Here is a 20,818-nt window from a genome sequence, read left to right on the forward strand (position 1 = left end):
TACAATATTTGAATTTTTTTTAAATTTTACATTAAAAATTAGGTTTAAATGCAAATGTTTACTATATATATATATATATATATATATATATATATATGCTGAATTTATTCTGAATCTCCTAATAAAGAATGACATTTAATTAAAACGTTTTACAATTGATTATTAATATCAATTAGAAAATTTTTATCATTTTATTATTTTAAGTCAGTTTTCCTTGTTTGATAAAATTTCTTCACTTTTATAATCCTCCACTTAAAATTAAATCCTAGTAATATTTTTTTCCATTTCAGTTAATAATATTATTTTTTATAATAAGAAAATAAATTAGTCTACAAATAATTATTTTCTATAATAATATTTTTTTTAATTTTATTTGCAGTATCGGTAAATTATTCGGGTTGAGTTTACCTAGTTATAATAATCTTAGTTCTATTTTTCTAGTTACTAAAATTGTCAATACCACTTCTAATAATAGTTAACTGTTGAAGCAATTCCTAAACAACTAGTACAATATGGTTTAATATATATTTTTTTAAATTTTATTCTCCTCATGTGCACATTGCAATCTATTCAACTAGTGAACAATAAGCAACCCGCCGACGACTGAATGAGTTGAATATTTATGGCATGTAAATGAGGTGTAATCTTGTTCAGACTCAGGCCGATCATTCCTGAGACATATGGTTAATTGAATCCCAACCGCCAAAGTACACCGGTATCCACTGTCTAGTTTTCAAATCCGTATAAAATCAACTAACTTTTACTAGGATTTGAACCTAAGAATCTTCGACAATGAAAATCAGCTGTTAAATTATTTTGATTTGTGACGAGTGAACCAGTAAACCCGCCATTTAATTTTGCTATAATAGTTTCCCCCTCGACAAAAAATTGTCTCTCCTTGTATGTATGTATTTACACGTGTATATTAACTGCGTGTATAACCAGTCTGAATTAGTTTATGTTCAGTCCACCCCACTCCCACAAAAAAAAAATTATATTAAAAATATTATTTATTATCTGATATGAAGTGAAGTTAGAAATATATCTAAAAATATATTTTTTATATAGTTTCTGTTTAGAACAATAAAAACTGACTGTTATAATTTCATTTAAAAAGTAGTTTAGATAGAACATTTATTCGAAAAGTTCTGGGTTTAAATCCCGTTCAGGCTTTGTATTTTATCACGAGGTATACAATTCATAGTACTTATTTAAATTACAACATTTTGATAATTGATTTACTTATAGGCAGAGACTTATCGATATATAAACCAAATTTATTTATTAAGGCTTGACTACTTTATATTAATCGAAAGTTTGGATGACGTAGCACCAAGCGCTGTTGCGTAATTTTCTATAAAAGGTAAAATTATCAAATTTTCTATATATTTATTTATCTTCTGAAGTTGTTGAATGTATATCAGTGAGTATAGTGACGTAAATTAAATAAAAATTGTTTGAAAAACAAGATGACAAATTTTAATGTGAAATAAAAGTTTTGTTTTAAAATCAATTAATAAAAAAAGTTAAATTATTAAAACCAAGAAAATATCAAATATTATACACTAAAACATATCATGACAAGGAAAAAAAATTCGAAGCTTTTTTTTGTTAGTAAAAAACAGTGCTATTATTGAATACCAGTAAGTAACCTATCCCATCTTGTCTCTCTGCTCTTACGTTAACGAAATAAGTATTGCATATGTGTACAAAGTTCATAAGTTTGCCTTATCCTATTCTAGACTAATTTTTCTCGAGTTACTTTCGTTAAATGAACTTCCACATCAAATTATACCATTACAGAAGCAAAAATATACGTATATTTACGTTTTAATATACCAGATTCATAAAGAACTTCACAGCTTTAAAAGTATATGAAGATTAATTTAGATAACTTACGGATTCGGTAGAAGTCTCATTTCATAGTTAAACATATCAAATTTTGACTCACGTAGTTAATTAGTACCGAATTCGGCCATCAGCGCTGTTACAAGTGTTTCTTAAAAATGGATACATTTACTGGTTCGGAACGTGCTCGCTGTGTGTTTTGGTATCATGATCTGCAGTTAAACGTAATTTTCGTAGACAGTCATCTAGTAGGCATACAATTTACTCTTGGCACCAAACCTTCGTTGAGACAGGTTGATCTGTTAAACATACAAAATCACCAGGACGCCCACGCGTCCCAAAAGCAGCTGAAAACAACTCAGAGAAGGCTTTGCACGTAGTCCGAATAAATTAACTCAACATGTGTCACGTGAGTTCGGCATCCCATAAACTACTGTCTGGTGCATATTAAGTAAACGATTGCACTTAAAGCTATAGAAACTAACTACGGTTTAACACATTACAGATAACGACAAAGTTGCGCGGTTGTAGTTTTGTGAGGAAATTGATGGATAAAATTGCAGAAAACTATACATTTTTAGACAATGTAATTTCTAGTGATGAGTTAACGTTTCACACCAGCGGTAAGGTGAACACCCGTAACTACCGTATATAGGGTAGCAAAAACCCTCATGAAACTTTGCAGCACATTCATGATAGTCCTAAAGTCAATGTGTTTTGTGCCCAAAGCAGACAAAGCTGTACGTCCCGTTCTTCCTCCAGGAGAACCGTAAACGGTATCGTTTATCTGGAAGTGCTTCAAAATGTTCTAATTCTTCAGTTAGACGGTGATAACCAAGATGGACGCCGTTACTATCAGAAAGACGGGACACCACCTCACTACCGCCTAGAAGTCCGAAATTTTCTTGATTCTCAATTCCCAGGTCGGTGGATCGGTCGTGAACGTCCAATTGCATGGTCAACTCGCTCCCCAGAGCTAGAGGTTTTCTTATAGGATTTCATTAAACATCAGGTTTATGTTTCACCCTTCCCTGCTGATCTTGCTTGAGCTAAGACTCTGAATTAACGCCGCAGCTGCAGAGGTAACGCCAGCTGGCTGCAGTATGGTATGATATCGACTTCAGGTGGTATGTATGTCGCGAACTAAAATGAATATTGAGTAATAAACTTGGTATATTTTTCCATGAAATGAGACCTCAACCGAATTTGTAAGTTATCTCAATAAAGTTTTATGGTTTTAAATTTGTGAACTTTAAAATATATGATTTTAAATTTTTTATGCTTTTTGAATCACTCGGAAAGTCCGTACCAGGGTTTGAATTAGGTTTGTGATAATATCGTTATACGGCTGGTCATAATAACATAACAATTTACATGTTTTTCCATGAAATGAGACCTCAACCGAATTTGTAAGTTATCTCAATAAAGTTTTATGGTTTTAAATTTGTGAAGCTTTAAAATATATGATTTTAAATTTTTTATACTTTTTGAATCACTCGGAAAGTCCGTACCAGGGTTTGAATTAGGTTTGTGATAATATCGTTATACGGCTGGTCATAATAACATAACAATTTACATGTTTATCATTTTTATACATTAGGGTAGTGGTTCCCAAACTTTTCTGAGTCGCCCTTTTTCAATTAAAATTTTTTCATGGCGCCCTACCCTAAATAAAAGTATGACTACTCACTTGATAAAAATAAATAAAACTCTTGTATCTTATTTGTTTTTTTACTTTATTAACATTAAATTAATAATTGTTTTTGTTCAATTAATTATGAAACTTTTACAGTATTTCGCGGCGCCCCTGTGAAGAGCCCGCGGTTGCCAAGGGCGCCGCGGCGCACAGTTTGGGAATTACTGTATCAGGGGATGAATAGGAAGAATTTCGATTAAAAAGAATTAATATTTTTATTTTTTATAATAATAGTATAAATGAAAAAAAAACCATGTTTAACCTATAAAAACTGTATATAGATAATTTCACGTTTTTAGATTTAATAAATTGTTTTTAAATTAAGGTTTATTTTAAAAAGATTGTACGTAATTCAACTTTGATAAAAGTATACACAACTAAATTATTATTCTTCTTTGGGAGGTAAATTTACTAAATTTAACGCATAAAAAAGAGAAAAATATAACTTTCAGTCAGTTTCATGACCTAAGAGATAATTTTGCTTAATTAAATTATTCTATTATCACTCCCAGGAAACATTAGAGCTTAAAAACGTATTTATGTAATTTTTACATTCCGAAACAACTTTTAACACTTTTTTTTTTGTTTTAGATATTCTGTTTATTTATTTTAAAACAAATCTTATTGAAATAATTTAATTAACGATCTTTTTTACTTCGAATTTTATTTCTGCATATAATCACAAATATTTAACAAATTATGAATCCGTGTAACATAGTTTTCGTTATATTTTGTTAGGTATCGTACCGTAGTGATCGTTAGATACATGAATTGTGGTACAAGCGTTCTAAAAAATAATATAGTAATTTTTTTTTAGTAATAAGCGTTCCATGCCAGGCTTACTGGGTAAAATAACTAGAGAAATGATTGTAAATTATTATTATTGTTATGCAAAGCCCTCCTAAATTCAAGTGATATTCAACCTTAAACTGGTTCAGTTTCGTTCGCTACAGAACTGTTAGGTATAGTAAACATCTTTTATCTCAGAGAAATCTATTTTAAATATTATCTCTTTTACCTCAGCTGACATTTAGATTTTTATGGTAACGATTATAAAAATGTCACAGGAAGATAGTTTGAAGAAAAAAATTAATGCGGCCCTATTTGTAGTAATCAGTGCATTAGGCCTTTACGTAACTGTCTCAACTCAGTAGAGCTAACAAATAACGATAGTAGATCCGTTTGTATTATTTATGCCCACTTCAGGTAAAAAAAAAAATATAGTAATAATAATTAAGAAAGTTTCTTTTTCTGTTTTATTTATTTGTTCTTAATTGTATTCCCTGCAGCAAATCTAGACCGGTGAAATTAATTATCTTCCTGTTTTATTCTATTAACCAGATTTTAATATGTTATTTGAAATCGGAACTTGAAGAAAGTACCGGAAGGAAGTTAAAACAATAAATATCTAAATAATAGTAATCCAAAAATAGCGTTAGAAATTAATGTTTAATATGTAAAAGAATGATATGTTATTTAAAATTATAATTAGTTATTTTAGAAAAAAATATCGAATGTGATTCAAATGGCATAACAGATATTTATTATTTAATTTTTACGTTGTTAAAGTCCACGCAAAATAATGATTTTATAAGAAATATTTATTGGTTACTTAAATGTTATATTCCATGAAAATAACCATAAAACTATTATATAAAACTTCCACTTGGGTAACGAACCCAGTACCTTTAATATATCAACCGGTTGCTTTGCCATTGATCTTATGAAACGCTTATACTGTGTTAATTATCTATATATATATATATATATACTAGCCGGCTCGTCTTGCCAGAACTTGGAACTTCAGGGCCCAGGCGAACTCTGGAGTCAACTCAGGGGCTCCTTCGTATTTGCCTATTTGCCCTTTATGCCTATCTCCCTATTTGCCTTTATATAATAGTATAGATGTACTCGTATAAATATTGTTTTCTTTAGGAAGATATTTCGGAAATTTTTTTTTATAAATCAGGCGCAATTTGTACTAAAACTAATTCATGATTTATAAACATCTATGGTACTGACTGGACAATTACGACACTGAATATATGTAAGTGAATAGTTAATATACAAATCGTATCTAATGGAAATATTTTCGAAATTCCTCGATAAATAATCAACGTTATAAATTAGTTTTATAATTCTGAAATAAAATTTTCTGTAAAACTCTTACAAAAAGATATAAAGTTCACGTAATAATTTTATTATTTTCACTGTAATGTCGAATTGTATTATTTCCTTACTGGAAGCTCAGTATTATCAAAGTTACTCATTCCATGATCGATTTTGATATACATATATATATATATAAATTTTATTTTATTTATATATATATAAAATAAAATTCCTTTCGTGATATCATAAGGGAATGATGTTTTAGGATACTGTTCTATTACAGAAATCTCAATCCGGTTCGATTTTTTTTAATTAAAAAAAAAGCACGCTTAAATTTACAAAATTATATTTCACTTACAATTACTTCCTTGTACGAAGTAAAGAAAGTGTTATGATCGCGAAAAATTTCGGTTTTCAAATTTCAAAGGAAATATCCATTTTGACCATCCCTGAATCCATTTTGACTAGTTTAGGCGTGACGTCTGTATGTACATACGTATGTATCTCGCATAACTCAAAAACGATTATCTGTGTAATGTTGAAATTTTGGTTTTAGGACTGTTGTAGAATCTAGTTGTGCGCTTCCTCTTTTTATTGCAATCGACTGAGCCAAAAGTGCCGAAAATCCAAAAACGTTTGGATTTGAAGTGGTACTTATTTTCATCGGTACCAAGATTACACCCAAATGGAATTTTAATTAATGAAATATTTGGATCTTGTAAGAGGAAAGCACATCGATTCGAATCAAACTTCATCTTCTTTTTTTAATTTAAATATATTGATTTATTAATAAATAATTAACCTGTAATTGTAAAAGAATTTTTACGATAAATAAGAATTCAGTAATAGCAATAAAAAAAAATATATATATCAGAAGTTATTAATGAAATAAAATCTTATGTACTTTTCGTTTTAAAACAAAATGTGTATATATAATTGAATAGGCGTACAAGGAAGTCATGCGGTGTACACATCAGATGTTTTTGAGTTGACCATTGCAAAATCAATTGTGTGCTTCTTCCAGTCTGAACAAAAACACTTTATTTCGAATGAATTGTAAGAGGGTTGGAAAGCACTACCTGTAAGAACCTTGAAATACGCTTTTGGGTTTATTTGTTTCGTTTTGCAAAACCTCATGGGTTGTAAATCTTCGTTTTATCTTTTATCATTCCTCTTGATTTTCTATAGTTCTGACTTGATACACATTTGATCATTACAGATGATTGTAATAAATTATTTTATTAAATCTTCAGAATGCGTGGATTATGAAGTTATTGCATCCTTACTATTTCAAATTCATATTTATTCTATCAATAATTCTGCAAATAAATATACAAAGTTCCATTCTCTGGAATACCTAGAGCAACATAAAAGCTCCAGTGCTAAAGCTAATAATATATAAATGAGTCTTAAAATATAGCCTAATCTAAATATAATTAATCTAAAATTTGTCACATCGAGTGTAGTTCATATTACTAATCATTACATGTAAGGCGGTGTGTGGTTCGATTCATCAATAATAGTACGAAACCTTGTCCATATTGTAAATTTTGAACGTTATTTTAATTTTATTCATTCTAATTAAGAAAACAAAAAATACTAGTGTACTGAATAGTTACAACCCATTTACAGTCTTTAATGAAGATATTTTCAACAGTTATACTATTTACTTTATTTATTTAAAAAATAGTAAAATATTTACTTTATATTATTGTCTAACATTTTATAAATCTTAGGTCCTAAATAGACAAATGATTTTCGACACTGTTCTTTAAATACAACCGGGATTTGTGTATTTTTGCATCTATAATTCTTGTATTGTTCACATTATTTATTTTACGATATTTACAATTATTGAAAAATACTCTTAATACTTTGTATATGTATAAATTATGTATGAATAAAATATTCAGTTTTTGAAAACCTCAAGAGATAGATTGAAACTGCTTTTGAAATCCATAATTCTAATTATTCTTTTTTGTGATATATCCATATTTGTTAAGTGAGATTTATAAGTGCCTGCCCAACATTCCATTCCAAATTCAGGTATAGATTAGATAAGTGAATTATGTATATAAACCAATATTTTTTATCTCAATAATGTCGTGACTTGTAAAATTTATATGAGTATAATAATAATTCTTTCCTTAATTTCAATATGAATGGCTTCCAACTTAATTCAGAATTTATAATTAGGCCTAAACATTTAGTTGAATTAGTTTTCCTTATATATTCACATACACAAATAGTGTTACACAGGCAAGAGTGTTTATGATACTTTACATAGAAGGTCTCTTCCTCACTATCCAGGAAATTAAAAAATTAGATTTACTTATTCTAATAACTAATTTATTATTGTAGAACCAAACTCTGATAACAATCAGATCTTCTTTCATCTGTATTTTTGTATATTCCCACTTATCGCAGCAATATTCTACGGTAGTATCATCCGCAAAGAAGAGATATTCCTTCTGAAATTTTCATTACGTAAGTCATTAATGAATATTAAAATCAGAACAATCGAGAGGACAGGACCCTGTGGAGTGCCACATGATACTGCAATCCAGTCACATAAATGGTCATCCACTCGTGATACACTGCAGATGATTTGACAGATAAGATTCAAACCAGGTTAACGTGACACCCCTATTCCCTACTCTCTCCAGTTTAGCTTGGAGGATTTTGTGATGAACTGTATCAAATGCTTTGTTGTATATCTAAAAGCAAAACTGAGTTTATTTTCCCAGCTAAAAATCTAGCAGATTTTTATGCTGCTAGCATAAATATAGGGAAAAATCTCAGTTTTGCTTTTAGATACACAAAAAAGCATTTGATACAGTCAATCACAGAAAATAGTTCACTTAATACAATTTCAGCACTTTTATTCTTCATAAATCCAAATTGACTCTAATTAAAAATATTGTTTTTACAGAAAAAACTAATCTTTGATGACTCGGTTTTTTATTTTGGATAAGACAGGAACTAAAGATATCGGTCAGTTTAATCAGTGAGTAATTTTCCAACTCTCTTGAATCACCTTTTTTGAAAACCGGGATGACTAAGAGCACTTGCGGGAAATTCCAAATAACAGTTTCAAAATTTTTATTAATGATAAATTCCAGTATATGTCAAATATTTTTAACACATCTTTTAAAGTATTTGTTTGGTTTTTTTTTAGGGACAGATCTATCCATAGATTAGTCCTGAAATGTTTCTCATTCCAGGGATATGAACGCTAACCGCGGCGAGTTTAGCATCAGTTGAGGTGCTTATCGGGTGAAGTTCGATCTTCTAATTCCTTTTAATTTATACGTCATATTGTTCATTAGTAACCCAATAAATTTTTCATTAGGTAATCAATACTGTAATCGATACTTCGAAAGAATTGATCGATTTGGATGAAATTTCACAATACTTATGTGAATTATTCCACATATGCAAAATTTTCTACGAAAGTAGGAAGACAAGTTAATCGAGTATTGTGAAAAGTTTCTCAGGGAATTGTAGGATTAAACAAAAAAGGCTTAGCACTTTGGTATTGCTGTTAAAGAAAAGTTTACGAAATGACAATTACTGTATTGATTTCGGTCTTTTATAATTTTAATTATATTTTTATAGTTATAATTTTTCCTTGTAGTATGATTTCGTTGTTAAATTATGATTAATATTTTTCTCTCCCGAACAAGTAAAGAAGTATTATTGTTACGTTCTTTATAAAAGAAATACTGTATGAAAACAATGAGGTATACGGTCAACGTAATAGAACAACAGCAATTTCACTGTTATTTATATATAATTTTATGCTTAAAGAACGTGAAATATGGCGTGATAACGATGTTTATTATACTTAAAAAATATTCTCAAATATTTACAAAGAAATTCTTATTACACAATTATTACTTTATTATGTTAAATCAGTCATTGTTTTCCTTCTGCAGTCATATTGAATGAAATTATCATTTTATTTTTATTATATACTTTTCGTTATAATAATGTTTATAATACTTCTTAAAATTATGAAAATAGGGTGATTTATTTGCTTTACGTTATTTGGTGTACCGGATAACTATACATAATTCCATCTGCATTGAATAAAAATGTTACTTATAAAAAATTAAATTATTAATCAGTGTTTTCTGTATATTTTGTGTAATAATAAAATAAAATTTATGATTACTTAATCAAATTATATACTTAACGTTGCATGACTATCGGTAAGTAAATAATTAAGTCGTTAAAATTCGTGATAATAAAAAAGGAAATTATCTTACTATATATGGTACTTATTTTATGATAACAAATATTTTTAATATTAAATTATATTTTGATAATAAGTTGTTATAAATTTCTTATAAAGTATAACTATATAAATAAACGACAATTTTCGTTTTATGTGTGCCCTAATAACTCAAACCGATTTCACTGAAAATTTACAGTTTATTATTATTTGTCCCTGGATAAATATTAATTTCATAATATTTAATCACATAATAACTGTCTCTAAAGCCGATATTGACATAGAAGACTATCGATATAGACAATATCTATCGATATATATATACCATTAAATTTAGTAAAATAATTTTTTATTATTATTATTATTTAACTCTGCCTCCCGAAACCAGACCCCCAATTAAACATGAACACAGTTCCGGGAGGTGCCTTTGCCTGTAGCCTCCTGATGGAGGAAACGCCAGGTCCGTCTATACCGTTCCCGGCCTCCATCACCCAGCAACCGGGACTCGGTCCTTTGTGCTTCGCCTCTAACGGGGACACCCCCGAACGGACGGCCCCACCGGGACTCAGTCTTCAGCTCAGGGACTCGACTCTACGCACTTCATCATCACCGCCCACCGTGCAACCACGGGCGAACGGCAGCTCCGTACGGAGCTGTCTCTCAGTCGCTCGCTTCCCGATATTTCATCTGAAGTATTCCTGATACAAAATCTGTCACACTGTCGAAGTCCACCCGACTGCATAACATCGATCCAACGATAGTACCTAACTCGAGATACCCAGTTATGGCAGCACAGTCGCGGCGTTCCTCGTTCCACCGCGAGCACTGGAATATCACGTGCTCCAGCGTGTAAGTCCCGACAGTAGGAACAGAAAGGGTGTTCAGCTCTTCGTCCACTCAGGTATGCATGAAAGACTCCATGGCCGATCAGGAATTGTGTCAACCAGAATCCCAGTTCGCCAAACATCCTCCCGGCCCACGGCTCATTGTGCGTGATCAAACGATGTGTCCGCCTCCCTTTCGTGGACGCATTTTATCTAGCTTGCCGATCCCTGTAGACAGTTGCATTGGCGTTGCCCTTAGACACACCCTGATATACTTGCGCACCAGCCGCTACCAACTGTTGAAGTGGCAGCATCCCAGTCACCACCAGCGCCGCCTCAGTCGAGACCGAGGCGTATGCCGACACCATCTTAGGAGCCATACGGCACTTCTTCCAAGAGTCTTCTGTTACGCCCTACCGCCATGGCTCTCTTTCATACTGGGGCACCATAGAGGATCGAGGTCGCCACATGCGCTTACAGCCTCTTTTTCGACGACGGGGCTCTCCAGCGTTCGATAGTAACTTAACCAAGTTCTTGACAGTCTGGCATGCTTTCTCACTCACCGCCCGGTCATGACGAGTAAAAAAAGTATTGGGTTATTTATTTATACTTTTCTTAATGATTTATATAATAGTGATATTGGTGAGATTTTAACTGTGGTAAATATTCTGCCAATAGCGAAGCCTTTGCGTATTGTTATGTAGAAATATACATAGTATATTTCTACATAAGAGTTCTCAGTTAAAAAGTTCATGTTATTTAATATTTCTGAATATGAGAAAGAAAATAAATACTAATAACGGAAATTAACATTTTTGAATTTGATCGACATTTTGAAAATCGATTTTCTTTTCTGACGCCTCAATATTTCGCAGACAGAACGCATTAATTTTCATAGTAAAACGCACTAAATACGTTTGATTAACGAATAGACCCTTTACACAAGCATCAAGTTTCAATTTACTCATCATTGTGACTCACTGTATAAGCGCTTTTGAAAAATACACCAATACAAACTCAACGTAACCTTAAACTAAGATTATGTTGTCTGTTATCGACATTAAATTGATGGTAACTAAGAATGATTGAACCAATCTTCATCAAATTTTCATAGTCACAATTTCAGATAGACTACTACAGCATATCTAAATTTCAGTGAAATTGATTTGAAAGTTTTGGAGATTTTCAAGCCACAGAAGTTTACGCATAAATGATTTATGGGAATTTTTCACAAAATTTTTTATACATGAATGGTAATTTCGTACCTCATACCTCAAAACGTATAGTAAATTAATTTTAATTCCTCAAACTCATCTTGCGACCTAAAGTAACATCGTACTTTTCTTCGAAAAGCCGATAAAATGTCTCCAAAACATACGAGATCTTGAAAATTGAATTTAATGATGACGGTTAATTGTTGCTATGAAAATATCTATCTACCTTTGTAAACATTTCCAACACATCTCGACGTTTCATGATTTTCTTCTGTAAAAAAATTGTAAGATTTTAGTGATGAAAGTTCGGGAACGATTATGTATGTACACCAGTTTTTTTTAATATCTCCAGATTTGATAGATCAACCCACCGGGTTGGTGAATTCGTCATTACAAACCAGCTGATTTCAAAATCGAGAGTTCTAAGATTCAAATCTTAATAAAGACAGTTACTTTTATACGAATTTGAATACTAGATCGTGAATACCAATGTTCTTTGGTTGTTGGGTTTCAATTAACCACACATTTCAGGAATGATCGACCTGAGATTGTACAAGAATACACGTCATTTACATTCATACATATCATCCTCATTCTCTGAAGTAATACCTTACGTTAGTTCCGGAGACTAAAGAGAAAAAAAGAAAAGAAAGACTAGATAACGCTAGATCTGGATGAAATTTAACATCACCATTTCCGTATATAATGTTATTGATGCAATTTAAGTTTGTTAACAGTTGTTGAAGGGGGCTGGGAGATACAGGCTTTATATTCAATGTGTAGATACATATTTGCATTATTTCGCCTTATCTAGCAAAGTGTTTTATGATAGTGTTTGTTCTTATTCAATCTCCTATAAAAGGAAGTAAGTAGAAAACCCTTTCTTTCTTTTGTTGGTTCTGGATTCAAAATCTTGTTGTTGTGCTTACTAGATGATTCCACTTTATTAGTATTTCACTTTAGTTATGTATGTTCGACATTTCATAAGTTTGGGGAATAATAAATCTAATTTTTTTCGTCAGTATCGTTCTGCTAGATATTTTCAGCCTGCATCAATTGATTTTTATGAAATTTTATACGATGATCTCTAAATGTATACCACTGATGGAATTTAATTTTGGTTAAAATTGATCAAGGGGGTGGGGAAATTCAGTTACTTTGCTGTATGCAGAGTGTTGTTAAGCGTGTTGCCAGAAAAAGTAGGCAATTCTTTGCCAACATTTTGATACAGAAATTGGTTGAATGTACATTCGACCAATACATACGAATTAAGTAAAATTCATGTCTATATTTTTAATTATTTACTTACTATATTTTATATAGTTTCAAATTATTTAATTAATTATATCAGCTGATAGCCGACCGTGGTAGCCTAACGATATACTAAATATCTGGAAATATTTCAGGATAAATTCTAAGAAGCACAAAAAGGAACTTGGCCATCGTACATCAAAATTGTTGTTGTATTTCAGCAGGATTAATCCTTGATTTTAGCCGATAGGCACTTCAGTGTAGTTACCGGTCAATAAACATGGTTCACAGAGCGGTTCACAAAGAGCTCATTCACCATATTAAACCAAAATGCACGGATTTATAGGTTTTGGACTGGATATCGTAGGGTCAGACCTACGAGATCCGAATTTCAAAATATTGAGTTCTAGGTCTTAATTTTGGAAAACTTAAAACATTAGTTAGAAGGGACCAGCGGTTCAGAAAAGGGATGAATGATGAGAAATGATAATCTGACTAAGGAAAAAAAAAAGAAAACCTTACTCAGATGAAAACTTAACGTCTTCTCCATTTATCGGGTGCCTATTTCGCCCATAATCTCTCAAGAGGTTGAGGTATTTCTACCTAGATGGAAATAGCAGGTTACAGATTTGGTTTTGACGTTCTTAAATTAATTATATTATTCTAATACAATTAACAAAGACAGTTTTTTTTTTAATTTTTAAAAAAAATTTATGTGAGACTACATTCAGCCAACTGATGATGGCTGAATGTAGTCTCAACATAAATTTTTTCTCAATGAAATTAGAATATCGTTGAAAATTATTTCTTGACAATTTAGTTTGAAATTGAATTCTCTACATCCTAAACAAATGTTCAGTTTTAACATTTATTAATTTATTAAGACTATTGTGATATATTTCGTCATCCAATTTTTACGGTTTCCCTTTTGTCTTATTTAACATATCATTGTTACTTTCGTGATGATATGATAATTTTATATTAACGATGAAATTATTTTTCATCAATAAATATTTTTAAGTATTCTTTTCGTAATATCAAAACACTTAACTTCATTACGTAAAAAATAATCATTTCTTAGGTGATTGATTAAGAGACTGAGTACATGTGACGGCAATTTTTTTTAATACTGCATTATTTATTATCGGTACCTTGGAACGATTTCTTTATTTTGTTATTTCTAAATTTTTTACGAAAATATTTGAATGATTTTAATTTATAATTTTGCCTGAGATATTATGGTGTAAATTTATGTCGTATTATTTACATATATATATATATGTTTGAAGAGCGAGTTTATAAGATATTCGTAAATAATTACTCTTCTGTGGATTTTGACGGAAGTAAACGCTAAATATAGAGATTAAAAGCCACCTTACTAAATCATTTTATTGTTATAGTTCGGCTTTAAAAATCCTTATCTCGAAAATTCAATTTTATACATTAAGAAATAAATTTAACATAACTTATTTTACTATTACCGATAAGGAAGACTGATTTGTGGTTCTTTATTTCATAAATCTTGATATTGTTCACCTCTCTAAGTACGTTTAGGAGTTTTACACAGCTGATGATGCAATTGAAGGAAAAACTAACTTTAGGATTGTTGATTATAAATACAATATTACAAAGATACTTTATATATTTTATTTTTACGTTAGGATTTTTGTTTGTTTCATTAGTCTGAGAAAAGAATCCCATTTAGTTCCTTCTGTATTTCTCTTTTCATTTTTATTTCCTCATTCTCTCTTGTTAATTGGAAGAAATCCGTTACCCTGGTCTATTTTAACTTTATTTGTAATACAGACAATGCCGGAATTAGAATTTATAAGAAGACGTTAGGGTGCAGATGATGAAAATTTTTACTCTTCAACAGTTAAGGAATGAGGCGGGTACTGGTTCCGCTGACCAGGGGATATAAATACTGGCAGGACCAACGGGAACAGTCGGTTGTTCTGCGAGACCGTGTTCGGCGTAGTCGTAATAACAAGCTATGTCAAAGTAGTTTCGCAAGCCAAGTTCGACGTGGTTGTGGTGACAGCGATATCATTAAGCATTTAGTAACAACCAGTGAAGAGTGCGTCACGAGCATTCCATTGTAGATTAGGGTGATTGCAGGAAGTTGTTTGAAGAGTTAATGGTAAACAGTAGTGAAAGTGATAGTATTTTATTCATTCATAAAGTATAGGATAGTTCTATTGTTGAAAATGAAAAATTAATATTTGCAGAAATTGAATTTTATGAACTTTAGACTTTTGTAGTGTTATCTTGTTAATGCAATACTAAGTTCTAGCTGTCATTGTAACGTTTTTTTGTAAATTAGACGGTATTCTAGTTTTTATAATTTAACTGTCTTTAAAAAACTTTTGTCCTTAATTGAATTACTATTGTGTGTGTCATATATTCATTATTTTTATTTATTTATTTTCTATATTTTTAGTGTAGTAAATTGTATTTATAAGAAATTTTTAGTTATCCTCTCAATACCCTGCTTGAATCGCGAACACGTGACAATATATATGTATATACATATATATATATATCGCAGGGAAATGATGAAAACAAAGATTTGATGAAATCCCTAAGGTAGATGATCAATTCACGAAGATGTTAAAATTACAACTCTGTGGGGTGATTTCCCTAAAGAGAATAAGTAGTGATTTGATCAAATCCCTTAACTGTTTTAGTGAAGAGATGAAATAATATAATTCATATTGTAAAAGTTAACTTTTTAAAGTTTAAAGTTAAGTTTAGTTTAGTTTTAAATTAATTTAAGTAAAGTTAATTTTGTTTATAGTTAATTTTGTAATTAATTTTTTTTTTTCAGTATCAGAAGTACTTGATAAAACTCGAAATATAGAAAAAAATAATAAAAATGCCCGCAACCTTTCTCGCGTAATGAGCTGTACGAATCCTGACTTATTTCATCTTTTCACTAAAACGGTTAAGGGATTTGATCAAATCACTTACTTTCTTTTGGGAAATCGCCCCACAGAGTTGTAATTTTAACATCTTCCGTGAATTGATCATCTAACTTAAGGATTTGATCAATTCTCCGTTTATAATATCTTCCTGCGACATATATATTGATTAGCACAGGCGAAACGAGCCTTCATTTAGAAATATAATATGTTTACATCAAAAATTAATTTAAACGTCAGGAAAACATTTTTGAAAGTATATGTTTGGAGCATAGCTTTATATGGAAGTGGAAACTTGGACGATCGGAGTTCACGAGAAGAAAAGATTAGAAGCTTTTGAAATGTCGTGCCATAGGAGATTGTTAAAAATCAGATGGGTGGATAAAATAACAAGTAAAGAGATGGTGCGGCAAATTGATGAAGAAAGAAACATTTGGAAAAATATAGTTAAAAGAAGAGACGGATTTATAGGCCACGTATTAAAGCATCCTGGAATAGTCGCTTTAATACTGGTGGGACAGGTAAAGGGAAAAATTGTGCAGGCAAGCAACGTTTGGAATAGGTAAAACAAATTGTTAGGGATGTATAATGTAGGAGATATACCGAAATAAAACGACGATTAGTAGGCAATCTGGGAGAGCTGCATCAGGCCAGTCAAATGACTGAAGACAAACAAAAATATATTGATATATATATATATATATATATACATCTTCTTCTAGCCTTAATAAATAACATATACACATTAATAAATTTTCCATTATTGTAAAGTAATAAATGTAGGTCTAATAACAGATTGTAAAGATTAAGTACGCTTGTAATGGATCGTTTGACTATACATAACTTTTGTTTTCCTTAAAACCTACGCATATATGGTGTTATTACTATTATTTTAATTCTATTTATGATTGAAATACAGTTAATATTATCATAAGTATTGATCTTACGATTAATTATATTAAAAAATAATAAAAAAAGAATAAGAAATATTTACTATATATATAACAAATCCGTTACACAGTTTCCTTTTATGTATACATTGTTGCATTATAATTTAAAATATCGTTAATAAATTCAGACCTCCCTTTTATTTATTTTTTTTTTTTTACATGGCTAATAAAATAATGGTGTATAGAAGATTTATTGATTATTTTTTATCTTTACGTGGGTAATATATATGACACAAAATGCATTATGTAAATTATTTCTTGTCTAGTAGGTGTAATCAGTACTAATCAGTGTACGTATATATCTATTGATCATATGTATGTTATATCTATATTTAGTTGTTACCCTTTTATGAATATGTAACCTTTATTAATAACTAATAAAAATAACAATTTTTTTTTTCTGTACAGCATAATTATTTTATCTTTTGTTTTTTATAATTGTTTTGTCATTTCTATTCAAAAATGGGTTGGTATTTGGCAATTTATCTACTCGTACTTTTCTAGGCTGGTTGTTAAAATATATATATATATATACATTTATTTTTATTTTTAACAATAAAAGTAATAATAATGTATAGGTTTAAAAAAATAAGGAAGCTTTTTTTATAAAAAAAAAAAAATAATCAAAGTCTTTTCTTTAGTTTTTCTTCGATCTTTGAAGACAAATTTCATTAATGCCTACCGGGCTGGTCTAGTGATTAACTCGTCATTGCAAATCAGTTGTTTAACAGTTGAATTCGAAGGTTCTGAGATTTTTTTTTAATCCTGGTAAAAGTTATTTATAAGGATTTGAATACTAGACAGTGCTTTGATGGTTAGGGGTCAATTAACCACACATCTCAGGAATGGTCCGGCTGAGTCTGTACAAGACTACACCTCATTTGCATGTCATACATATCATCCTCATGTCATTTGGCTGTGTGGGGTTGTTTGTGGTTCACTACTTGAACATATTGCAAGGTACATATTAGGAAAAAAATGTCATTAATGAAATTAAATTTCATGTACTATTAAACACTGATATATAATAATGAGACTGCTTCCGATTTTTTAACGTTATCATGAAATCAATTAAGTTTCATTTACCAAGATATTTTTACATAGCACCGTTAAGAATACGTTAAAAAAGCGTGATTTTACAAGATAATGCTAATAGTCATAAAGAAATTTATATTAATGTAACATCGAAGGTAATTATCTAAAATTTAAAAAGAAAAATAGCTGAAAATGATAAACGAGGTTTATTACATATAACAGACTTTAGAAACTAACTATATAAGTCGGTATAGTACAAGGTGTTCCGGATATGGGAGGTAAAATAGCCATTAGTTTACATTTACCCCCTTTGATATTAAATTGATAGCGCTGTAGTACAGGTTTTGTTTCGGAAACCGTAAACAGCTGCCTAGCACGTATGTGCATTGATTCTCAAACTTTTTCGCCCACCGCCCACATGTAGAATCAAAAATTTTCTATCGACCCCCAAAAATTTTTAATTTACAATCTGTTAAACATAATAATTTCAATTTTGTTAAGCATGGCCTGTTGGTATAAGTATATAATTAAAGATAATATACAAAAACCCGCTTACCAACAATTGAATTGGAAGCGTTCAAGCGCTTTCGGAATTAAATTCCATCTTCAAAAACTCTCATATTCATCGTATTTCTAATAGTAATTAAAACTTCACATGAAAATTATAAAAAATCTGGATATTTGCTTAGATCGTAACAGTTGGTCATCATATTTTATAAAATTATGTTAACGTAAACGTCCTGTCAATTTGTTAGTCTTAACTGTTATATATATATATTTTTTTTGTGTTCAGTCATTTGACTGGTTTTATGCAGCTCTCCAAGATTTCCTAGTCGATTTTTCCAGTCGTTTAATTTCAGTATTCACCTTACACCCTGCATCCCTAACAATTTGCTGTACATATTCCAAACGTTGGCTGCACAATTTTTTCCTTCTATCTGTCCCTCCAATATTAAAGCGACTGTTCCAGGATACCTTAATATGTAGCCTATAAGTCTGTCTCTTCTTATAACTATATTTTTCCAAATGCTTCTTTCTTCATCGATTTGCCGCAATACTTCTTTATTTGTCATTTTATCCACCCATCTGATTTTTAACATTCTCCTATAGCACGACATTTCAAAAGCGTCTAATCTTTTCTTCTCGTGTACTCCGATCTTCCAAGGTTCACTTCCATATAAAGCTACGCTCCAAACATATACTTTCAAAAATATTTACCTGACATTTAAATTAAATTTTTGATATAAATAAATTATATTTCTGACTGAAGGCTCGTTTGCCTGAGCTATTCAGCATTTTATATCGCTCCTGTTTCGCCCATCTTTAGTAATTCTACTTCCCAAATAACAAAATTCTACCTCCATAATCTTTTCTCTTCCTATTTTTACATTCAGAGGTCCATCTTCATTATTTCATTACTTTCATTTTGTTCCAGTTTATTTTCATGCGGTGGTTCTTACTAGTTACATATATAACTTATATATATTGTACTAAACAGTTGAGACCACCAAATTGACAAGATGTTTACGTTGACATAAATTTATAGCATATGACGACTAACTGTCATGTTTTAAGGATTTTTTATAATTTACATGGAAGTTTTAATTATTATTACAAATAGGACGAATATGAGAGTTCCTGAAGATGGAATTTAATTCCGAAAGCGCTTGAACGCTTCGAATTCAATTGTTGGTAAACGGTTTTTTGTATATTAACCTTAATAATAATTGCAATTGCTTTTTTTAAGATGCGCTATTAAAAACAGCAATTGCATTTATTGTTTTTAAACGTGGCATATCCTATTGGGTTAAACGTGGCAGAACAAGATCTTGGGTTAAGGCTGAAAGTGGGTGGTACATGTTGCGGTCTCAATCTTTAAAGATTTCAATACCTCGGCACAAAATGAACAAAAGCCTAAAACTGCAACACTACATTAAAGACCTCACAATTTGTCATTAAAGCTAGATCAAACCCCTTTAATTTCCATATTTATTTGTATCAATACGTTGCTTAGATCGGGATATTTGTACCATTAAAGATAAAAGTGAACTTTTCTCTTTAAAGTGGAATATTTCGGTTCAGAAATTCATAGAGAACATACAAAAAAAAGAAACTAAAACTAAAATCTTGAACTTTTAAACGATTTTAATGCGATTTATTGAACAAATTTCGTTTCCCGCATGCCCGCGATCAAACAAGAAGAAAAACTTTCAAATTTTTATAATTTTTCTTCTCATTGATTTTTTATTTTTATTTGATGATTTTTTAAATTTGAAGTATGTTTTCAAAAGGTAGAGTATTCAAGCTTTAATTTGTTTTTTTATTCATCTCTCTAAGCTTCTTGGTTGCAAAGTTAAAGTAGTTTGAATACAATCATTTTTTATCATAAAACTATAGGTATCCCTTTAATTTTTTTGTACTAGTGCAGTAGGTATTTAATTTTAGTTTGAAATATCAGGAAAACATAATCTTTGCCAAAAAATATCTCTACAGTTTTAACAGTTGCAAATAGTTTTCACAAAATTTAAAAATTTATAAATAAATGCATTTTTTGTATATACGCGCCCTTTTTTTAATCAGCTATCGCCTTTCTAGACCGCCTGAACGCTTCCAATTATCTGTGAGCCTTTTACAGCCCTCCCTGAAGGCCTCCAGCGCTCACAAGGGGGCGTTATCGCCCATTTTGATAACGAATGCTAGAGAATACAGCTTATTACTTCTACTGATAGC

General features: G+C 30.4%; 1 protein-coding gene across 3 annotated transcripts in view; it reads left to right on the plus strand.

The window, feature by feature from the left end:
* The window catches only part of LOC142329450 (sodium-dependent nutrient amino acid transporter 1-like), a 460,990-nt gene that overhangs the window by 239,436 nt on the left and 200,736 nt on the right, over positions 1 to 20,818 (plus strand). The gene's annotated exons all lie outside the window — the stretch shown is intronic.

Source organism: Lycorma delicatula, chromosome 8, assembly GCF_047948215.1.
Source record: "Lycorma delicatula isolate Av1 chromosome 8, ASM4794821v1, whole genome shotgun sequence".
NCBI lineage: Eukaryota > Metazoa > Arthropoda > Insecta > Hemiptera > Fulgoridae > Lycorma > Lycorma delicatula.